At 39.4% G+C, this 8,506-nt stretch overlaps 1 long non-coding RNA gene across 1 annotated transcript; it reads left to right on the forward strand.

The window, feature by feature from the left end:
- The first annotated feature begins 2,109 nt into the window (after positions 1-2,109).
- On the forward strand, positions 2,110-4,526 carry LOC141595017 (uncharacterized). Its single transcript, XR_012522255.1, has 3 exons — positions 2,110-2,217; positions 2,315-2,424; positions 4,162-4,526. It is a non-coding gene; the product is annotated as an uncharacterized LOC141595017 (long non-coding RNA).
- Positions 4,527-8,506: the final 3,980 nt, after the last annotated feature.

An 8,506-nucleotide genomic window follows, 5' to 3' on the forward strand; every position in this document is an offset into this window, starting at 1 on the left:
AGTTCTTGATGAAGCACACCTTTCTCCTTACTCCATTCATCCGGGAGGTACCAAAATGTACAAAGATTGAGATTGCAATTCTGGTGGCCTAGGATGAAAATTGAAGTTATGGAGTATGTCGGAGATGCCTCACCGCCGAAAAAGTAAAGATAGAACACCAAAAGCCCGGGGTTTGCTTCAACCCTTGGATGTTCCTCTTTGGAAATGGGAGTCTATTTCCATGGATTTTGTGATGGCTTTACCCAGGACTTCCTCTGGGAAGAATGCTATTTGGGTGGTTGTGGACCGATTGACTAAATGTGCTCGGTTTATCCCCATCAAAGAAACCTGGAGTTTAGAAGTTCTAGCTGGTGCCTATGTGAATGAAGTTGTACGCTATCATGGGGTTCCTAAAGATATAGTTTCAGATCGGGATCCTCGATTTTGTTCTCGTTTCTGGACTGCATTACAGGAGGCCTTGGGTAGTAAACTGTTGATGAGCACTGCTTTTCACGCTGCCACTGATGGTCAAACTGAGAGAACAATTCAAACTTTAGAGGATCTTCTTCGTGCCTGTGCTTTAGATTTCCAAACATCTTGGGAGAAATGTTTGCCTCTAGTTGAATTCTCTTATAACAACAACTATCAAGCTTCCATTAAAATGGCACCATATGAAGCTCGTATGGTAGAAAATGCCGTACTCTGTATGTTGGGATCAAATCCAAAATGTTCCAATGTTAGGAACTGATTTGGTGACCGAGTCCATTGAACAAGTTAAAATCATTCGGGAGCGGATGAAAGCCGCTCAGGGGCGGTCAAAAATCATATCTTTGATGTCCGTCGTCGACCACTTTCCTTTGAGGTTGATGATCAAGTATTCCTTAAAGTGTCACCTATGAAAGGGGTGAAACGATTTGGTGTTAAAGGAAGCTGAGCCCTAAATATATTGGACCTTTTCCTGATTGAAAAGATTGGTCCAAAGGCTTACTGTTTAGAATTGCCCCCAAATTGAAAGCAAGGTTCACAATGTCTTCCATGTTTCTCATTTGAGGAAGTACATTAGTGACCCTAGCCATATCATCCAAGAAGAGATTCTTGAATTGGAGCCTAACTTGGTGGATGAAGAAAGGCCAATTCGGATTCTTGAAAAAGCCAACAAGCAACTTAGGAGCAAAGTTGTACCTTTAGTCCGTATTCTTTGGCGTTGTGGAAATGTCGAAGAAGAGACTTGGGAGACTGAAGCTTCTATGTTAGCTAAATATCCTGAATTATTCTCGTAAGGTATTCCTTTTCTTACTCTTTTTCCGAGCTACTAAGCCATATTTAATCATAATTAGTAAGATATTGTTCTTATTATAGAATTTTAAACTAAAAGTTTGAAAATACTTTTATGATTTTTAATAGTTTTAACATTAGTGAATGTTGAATCTCGTTGTTGGTGACGTCCCAATAATGGGTTTTCTCATTTATTGGTGTAGAAATATTTTTATATCTTGATATGAATATGGATGTTCTTGTCTGATCAACAAGAGTATCACCGTTTCATTGAAAAGATACCTATATTTTCTTATAACTATAATTTCTCCTTCTAAGTTTCGAGGACGAAACTTTTTAAAAGGAGGGGTGATTGTAACGCCCCGTAATTTGGATCGATTAATATATTTCAAAATAATTAATTAATCAAGTAAAATTTGACATTAATGTATTTAAAGTAAAAATAATTCAAAGAAATATAATTTTATTATATTTTGAAGAAAAGTATTTATTTTGATAATTTTGAAATGTTTAAAAATAGTTTAAACCGTGTAAAACTTTTTATTTCGAAATAAGGGCGTATCGGGGGGAAAATGACAATTCTTTTGAACGTTGGGTAAACGAAATTGGAAATGGGTCGTATAAATATTCAATTTTCTTGTAATCTCGTGTTTAAGAACTTTGGTCTTGACGGAATTTGCGTTTGACTTACGGATTTAATTATTATTGAAACGAGTCAAAACCGACTCGTAAAAATCCCGACTAAAAATCCCGCACCTCCTTTTCCTCCTTTCCTTCTTCCCTTACGCGGACCACACCCCCCTTTTCTTTTATTTTTCTGATTTCCTCTATCTTCATCTTCCATTTTCTAAAAAACACCATTTTCATCATTCCAAGCTTATTTTCGACACAATTTCTTCGTTACTAGTCCGTTTTTCGCATAATTTACCTTTCCGGAATCCCCTCGCCGAGATCTACAACTTAGTATGTTCTAATTTTAGTTTTCATTAAGTTGTTTTAAGACCAAATTTCGGAATTTTCGGTTTATATACTTATCTTTGTGTTTTAATTGTTTATTTAGGTGAAGAATTGGAAGACGAGTTTGGGGACTCGTATATTATTGAAGATAGCGGATAGTTGCTAGTTAGGGTTTGGGTTTGAGGTGCTAATTGCTCTTTTTTCTAGCTTAAGGTAACATATTTTGAGTTACTCGACGAATTATCGTCACAATCTTTGTTGTTTTTGAATGTTTTGTAATTTTTGTTGGTGTAGTAATTTTCACATGTTTAGAATGGTTGCATGCATGTCAATTGTTAGCTTAAATTATGCCTTTTGTTAGTTTAATTTATCAAAGTTGAATTGGGGACGATTAATTAATTTTCAGACGGTCTTATACTGAGCAAAAATGAAAAAAATAAGAGGAGTAAGGGTGGGGCAGCAGGCCGGCAGGCCGTGGCAGGCCCGTGGCAGGCCCACGGCTAGCCCACGGCTGGCCCGGGTCGGTCCGTTGCTTGTTTCGCGGTTTACCTTGCAAAATTGGTCATTTCAGGTTTATTAATGACATAGTTAGTATGAGTACACTTTAGGAATTGAATCATATAAGTAATAAAAATTATGTTAATGGTAAAACTATGCTTATATTAATAGTTATCACATGTTAGGATAGTTTACAAAATGGAATTGTAAATAATAGGCTCAGAATGAATTGTATAGCGATAATTGTAATGCTTTGTTGATTGTCTTGAAACCGAGCCTTAGTCCCTTTGATGATGCGATGTCGATTAATTGAGTGATTGGTCGGCCGCAATTTGACCCGTGCACTGTCGCAGGTCAGGGGTTGCGGGTAAAAATTCGGTTGAATGAATTAGATAATCGGCCTTTTTCTTGTTTTAGGCCATTTATCAAGCTTTAGTTCACATGTATAGCTTATTGAATTTAATAGTGTCTTGTATTGTAGAAATGGCCCTAGATTCCCTGAAGCCTTTAATATGATTACTATTGTTAGAATTAGAAATTAGTATTGAGGATTCTGTTGGATTGTATGCTGTAAATAGACATTTAGATAGCCTTTCACATGATAGAATGTTAGAATTTATGTTGGTAAGTAGGACTTTTTGCCCTCTTAAGGTTAAGTGGGTGTCTTACTTGACTTGTGTGGTGAGTCTTGTGTGGTGTGGGCTAAAGTATTCAAGTCAGGACTAGTTGGGACTAGGTCCTAGGTGAGTATTTCGGCCTTCATCATAGATAGGTCTTTATAGTCTCTGACGAGTATATGTTCCCTGCTTGATAGCCTTTGTGTTCCTGACTAGTGGATTTATATCCAAGTTGGGGCATGACCTCAGGTACTAATTTTGATAGTATGGGGTCAACTTAAGTACTAGCCAACCCTTCGGTGGTGTCCTTAGGGTACTCACTTCACTTTGTTTTAAAAAAAGTTGTGGGTCTTGGGTGCGGTGGTGTGTATCCGCATGTCTAGGTCTGCGCAGATTTTAGGCTAGGGTTGTGTTGTCTCTTGGCCATGTTTTATTAATATTAACCGCTGAGCCAAGATACCGGTTCGATTACCTTCCCTACCTCGTGATATAGACTCGAGTTACAAAGTGACTATTGACGGTACTAAGAACTTATGCCTGTCTTTGATATATTGCCCTTTCTTGTTTGATGATTCTATGAATCATAGAAGGTGAGATGCAAGCCGGCTATGGTTGATAGAGTTTGGATTACAATTTGTTATATGTTTCACATGATAGTCTAGTTTGGTCAATTTAGGGCTCATATGTTAGAATATTGGATAATTGATTTATTTATCATCTTGTTTACATGTTTTACTACATGTTACATTAATTTTGACGATTCGTGGCTGGGAGGACTCGAAGTTACTCCCCACTGAATTGTGGCTTTCGTGTTTGTATAAAATGCGATTGACAGGTTGTTGATGCTTAGTTGGGGTCACAGACGGGCTAGTGAGCAAGGAACCTTGGACCTAGTATTGGCTATTCTATTAGTAAACCTTTTACACTTTTGGTTTGTATATTATTTGAAGGGACATATGTCTCCCTTTTCTATTTTTGGTTTGTATCCTTATATTTCCGCGTCTTTAGTTATGTATGTAAATTAGTTTATCAGCTGTTGCAGGGTTTTTGACACTCTTCTTGAGTTGGATTGGTTGTGAATGGTTTAGGAAGAAAATTTTTTGAAATTGCAGGTTTTTGACTAGTTGAACCATTTACAAACATATCCTACCAGTTTTTCTGTAGAATTTACGTATTTATTTAAGGCTAGATTTAAGGGTGTCACAACCTTGAAGTCCTATATGAGGAAGGGATGCCCATTGATCCTGTGGCATGTGAGGGATCACAGAGTGGAGAGTCCGACAATTGAGCAGATACCAATTGTGGGAGACTTTCCAGATGTGTTTCCAGAGGAGATTCCAGGGTTACCACCGAAGAGGGAGATAGATTTCAGTGTTGAGCTGAAACCGAGGACGGGGCCGATCTCTAAGGCACCGTACCATATGGTTCATAAGTAATTGGAGGAGCATAGGAAACAGTTAGATGATCTGATTGACAGGGGATACATTAGACCTAGTGTGTCACCAAGGGGAGCGCCAGTTCTGTTTGTAAAAAAGAAAGATGGGAGCCTGAGGTTGTGCATAGACTAAAGGGAGCTAAACAAAGTGACGGTAAAGAACAAGTACCCTTTGACAAGTGTAGATGATTTGTTTGATCAGTTGAGTGGTGCTGCAGTCTTTTCTAAGATTGATTTGAGGTCGGGTAACCATCAGGTGTAGATTAGAGAGGAGGACATACCAAAGACAGCTTTCACGTCGAGGTATGGCCATTATGAGTATGTGGTGATGTCGTTTCAGTTATCTAATGCACCAGCTGTGTTTATGGATTTGAGGAACCGGGTCTTTAGTCAGTTCTTGGATAAGTTTGTGGTGGTTTTCATAGATGTCATCTTAGTCTTTTCTAAGACTAAGGTGGAGCATAAGAAGCAATTAAGGATTGTGTTGCAGACCTTGAGTGAACATGAGTTGTATGCAAAGTTGTCGAAGTGTGAGTTCTGGTCGGAGGAAGTTGCCTTTCTTGGGCATATGATTTCAAAGAAAGGGGTAGTTGTGGATCCTACAAAGATTGAAGCAGTTACCAAGTGGGAAGCACCAAAGAATGTGGCTGAGATCAGGAGTTTATTGGGTTTAGCAGGATATTATCAACGGTTCGTGAAAGATTTCTCCAAGATTCCTAGACCTATGACAGCTTTGATGAGGAAAGAGAACAGGTTTCTTTGGGATGACAGTTGTGTGACGGCATTCCAGACATTAAAGGAGCGTTTGACCACAGCTCCAATCTTAGCATTGCCTGAAGGGAGTGAGAACTTTGAGGTGTATGGGATGCTTCAAATAATGGGTTGGGTTGTGTGTTGATGCAGAATGGGAAAGTGATTGCTTATGCTTCTAGGCAATTAAAGCTTTATGAGGATAATTATCCGACGCACGATCTAGAGTTGGGTGCAGTTGTGTTTGCACTTAAGATTTGGAGACATTACCTATATGGGGCGACCTTTAAGGTATTTTATGATCACGAGAGTCTCAAGTACATCTTCACTCAAAAGAAGTTGAACATGAGAAACAGGAGGTGGATGGAGTTGATTGGCGATTTTGACATGGATATTATATACCATGAAGGGAAAGCCAATGTGGTTGCAGATGCTTTGAGAAGGATGAGTGTGCATTCTTTGTGCACAACTATATTTTCAATGAGATTGAGAGATGAGGTGAGGAAGTTCGCGATACATATGATCCAGAGAGGGAATGCTATGGGAGATTTGACAGTGCAGCCAGACCTTTATGAGGATATTCGAAGTAAACAGGCGTTGGATCCCTAGATAGTGGAGTGGACAGCTGGAGTAGATAAAGGGACAGTGTCTAGATTCTCTATTCATACAGATGGTAGTGTGAGATTTGATGGGAGGTGGTGTGTTCCTAATGATGAGGAGCTGAAAAGGATGATCATGACATAGGCTCATTGCACACCATACTCGGTACATCCAGGCGGTGACAAGTTATATAATGATCTCAAAAAGACTTTCTGGTGGCCTGGGATGAAGAAAGAAATAGCTGAGTTTGTGGCTCGTTGTTTGCCATGTCAGAGAGTGAAAGAGGAGCAGCGACGACCATAAGGTAAGATTCAGTCTCTTGAGATACCTGGGTAGAAGTGGGAGTCCATTTCTATGGATTTTATCGTGGGTTTACCGAAGAGTCAATAGGGTAACAACATGATATGGGTTATAGTTGATCGACTGACCAAGTCAGCTCATTTTGTACCAATGAAAGATACATAGACTAAGACACAGTTAGCTATGTCTTATCGGAAGAACGTGGTTAGATTGCATGGGATGCCTAAAGATATAGTGTCTGACAGAGATTCGAGATTTATCTCACGGTTTTGGAAAGAGTTGCAGGAGTCTTTGGGAACTACCTTAAAGATGAGTATAACATTTCATCCTACTATAGATGGCCAGACAGAGAGGACCATCAAGACTCTAGAGGATATGTTGCGAGCTTGTGTTATGGATTTTGGTGGTAGCTCAGAATAGAGATTGGATTTGATTGAGTTTTCTTACAATAGCAGCTATCACACCAGTATTGGCATCGCACCATTTGAGGCTTTATATGGGAGGAGATGTAGGAGTCCAATTTGTTGGGACGAAAGTGCAGAGACAGTGGTTTTAGGACCAGAGATGGTACATGAGATGGTGGAGCGGATTAAGCTGATCAGACAGAGGACAAGAGCAGCCCAGGATCGACAAAATAGTTATGCTGATCTACATCGATGGGATGTAGAGTTTCAGGTTAGAGACAAGGTTATTTAGAAAGTGTCTCTTATGCGTGGGGTCATGAGGTTTGGTAAGAAAGGGAAGCTGAGCCAGATGTTCATAGGACCGTATGAGATCTTAGACCATCTGGGTGAGGTTGCTTATCGGTTAGCTTTACCGTCTGCTTTGGATAGGGTACATAATGTGTTTCATGTATCTCAGCTGTGAAAGTATGTTACTGACCCGTCCCATGTGTTAGAGGTAGAGAATATAGAGTTTGATGAGTCCTTTTCTTATCTTGAGATGCCTAAACAGATACTTGATCGAAAGTTTAGGAAAACTAGACATGGTGAGAAAGTGTTGCTTAAGGTTCTTTGATCTAACCATGATGTTGAGGAGGCTACATAGGAGGCGGAGGAGGCTATGAGGAAGCGGTATACGTCTCTTTTTGGTCAGGTATGTATGGTTACGGGGTTGTAACCTTGTTTCTTTTAGGGGGGTAGGAGATGGTCGCAAAGAGTTTTTACATGTTTTTATGTTGATTTTGATATAGTTAGTAGTTGTTTGAGTCGGGTTGAGTTTGGTTTGGGAAGTATGTTTTGGAGTTTAATGTTGAGTTTTGTTCTTGTTGTTGCGTCGGGAGAGTGTTAGTGTGTTTTTATTTTGCTGTGGTCTAAACTTCGGGGACGAAGTTCTATTTAAAGAGGGAAGATTGTAATACTACGGTTTTATGAGTCTTTGGGTACTCTATCGAGTGGGGCTTAATCTGTCGATTAAGTTTGTTTTAATACGAAATAGTAGTCTGCCTGTAGGATACTCGATCGAGTAGGCTTGGCACTCGATCGAGTAGGCTTGGCACTCGATCGAGTAAGTCGGTTATCGGGTGATTTGCGACGGGTTTTTTAATAACGCGGATTAATATATAACGTTTCGTCATATTTTTCCTAAAACACTTTTACAAACCTAAAAATACTAAAAGGAGAAGATCTAAGTTAAGTTGCTTCATCTCATCGCATTATTAGCAAATCCCGGAGCTCGAGGTGTCGGTTTTCTTTGTTCTTTGTACCGTTGTGATCCTTGCAGCATGGGTAAGTTCTACATATAATTTTTATAGCATTTGGTTAATGTTGGTTAAATCCTAATTTGGGGATTTGGGGGTTTTTATGATCACGTGGTTAAGGTAGTAATTATATGTATGTATGTATATGAGGAGACTTTGTTAAGGAGACATTCTGAGTAGCTGCTTAGATCGTCGGATTCTATGATTGTATTCCAGGTAGGGTTTCCCTACTCGATATTATTTACATGATGTGTGTGGTGGTTGTATTATGATTGTTGATTAGTTATACTGTTGGTGATTGTGACGGTTGTTGGTCTACATTGTTGATTATTGTTGTATAACTGTCTGTGATCTTGGGGGCGCTTCCCTGGCTGAGGTGAGTCACTTGCGGGAGTG

The sequence above is a fragment of the Silene latifolia genome, chromosome 8, assembly GCF_048544455.1.
Source record: "Silene latifolia isolate original U9 population chromosome 8, ASM4854445v1, whole genome shotgun sequence".
NCBI classification, from domain to species: domain Eukaryota; kingdom Viridiplantae; phylum Streptophyta; class Magnoliopsida; order Caryophyllales; family Caryophyllaceae; genus Silene; species Silene latifolia.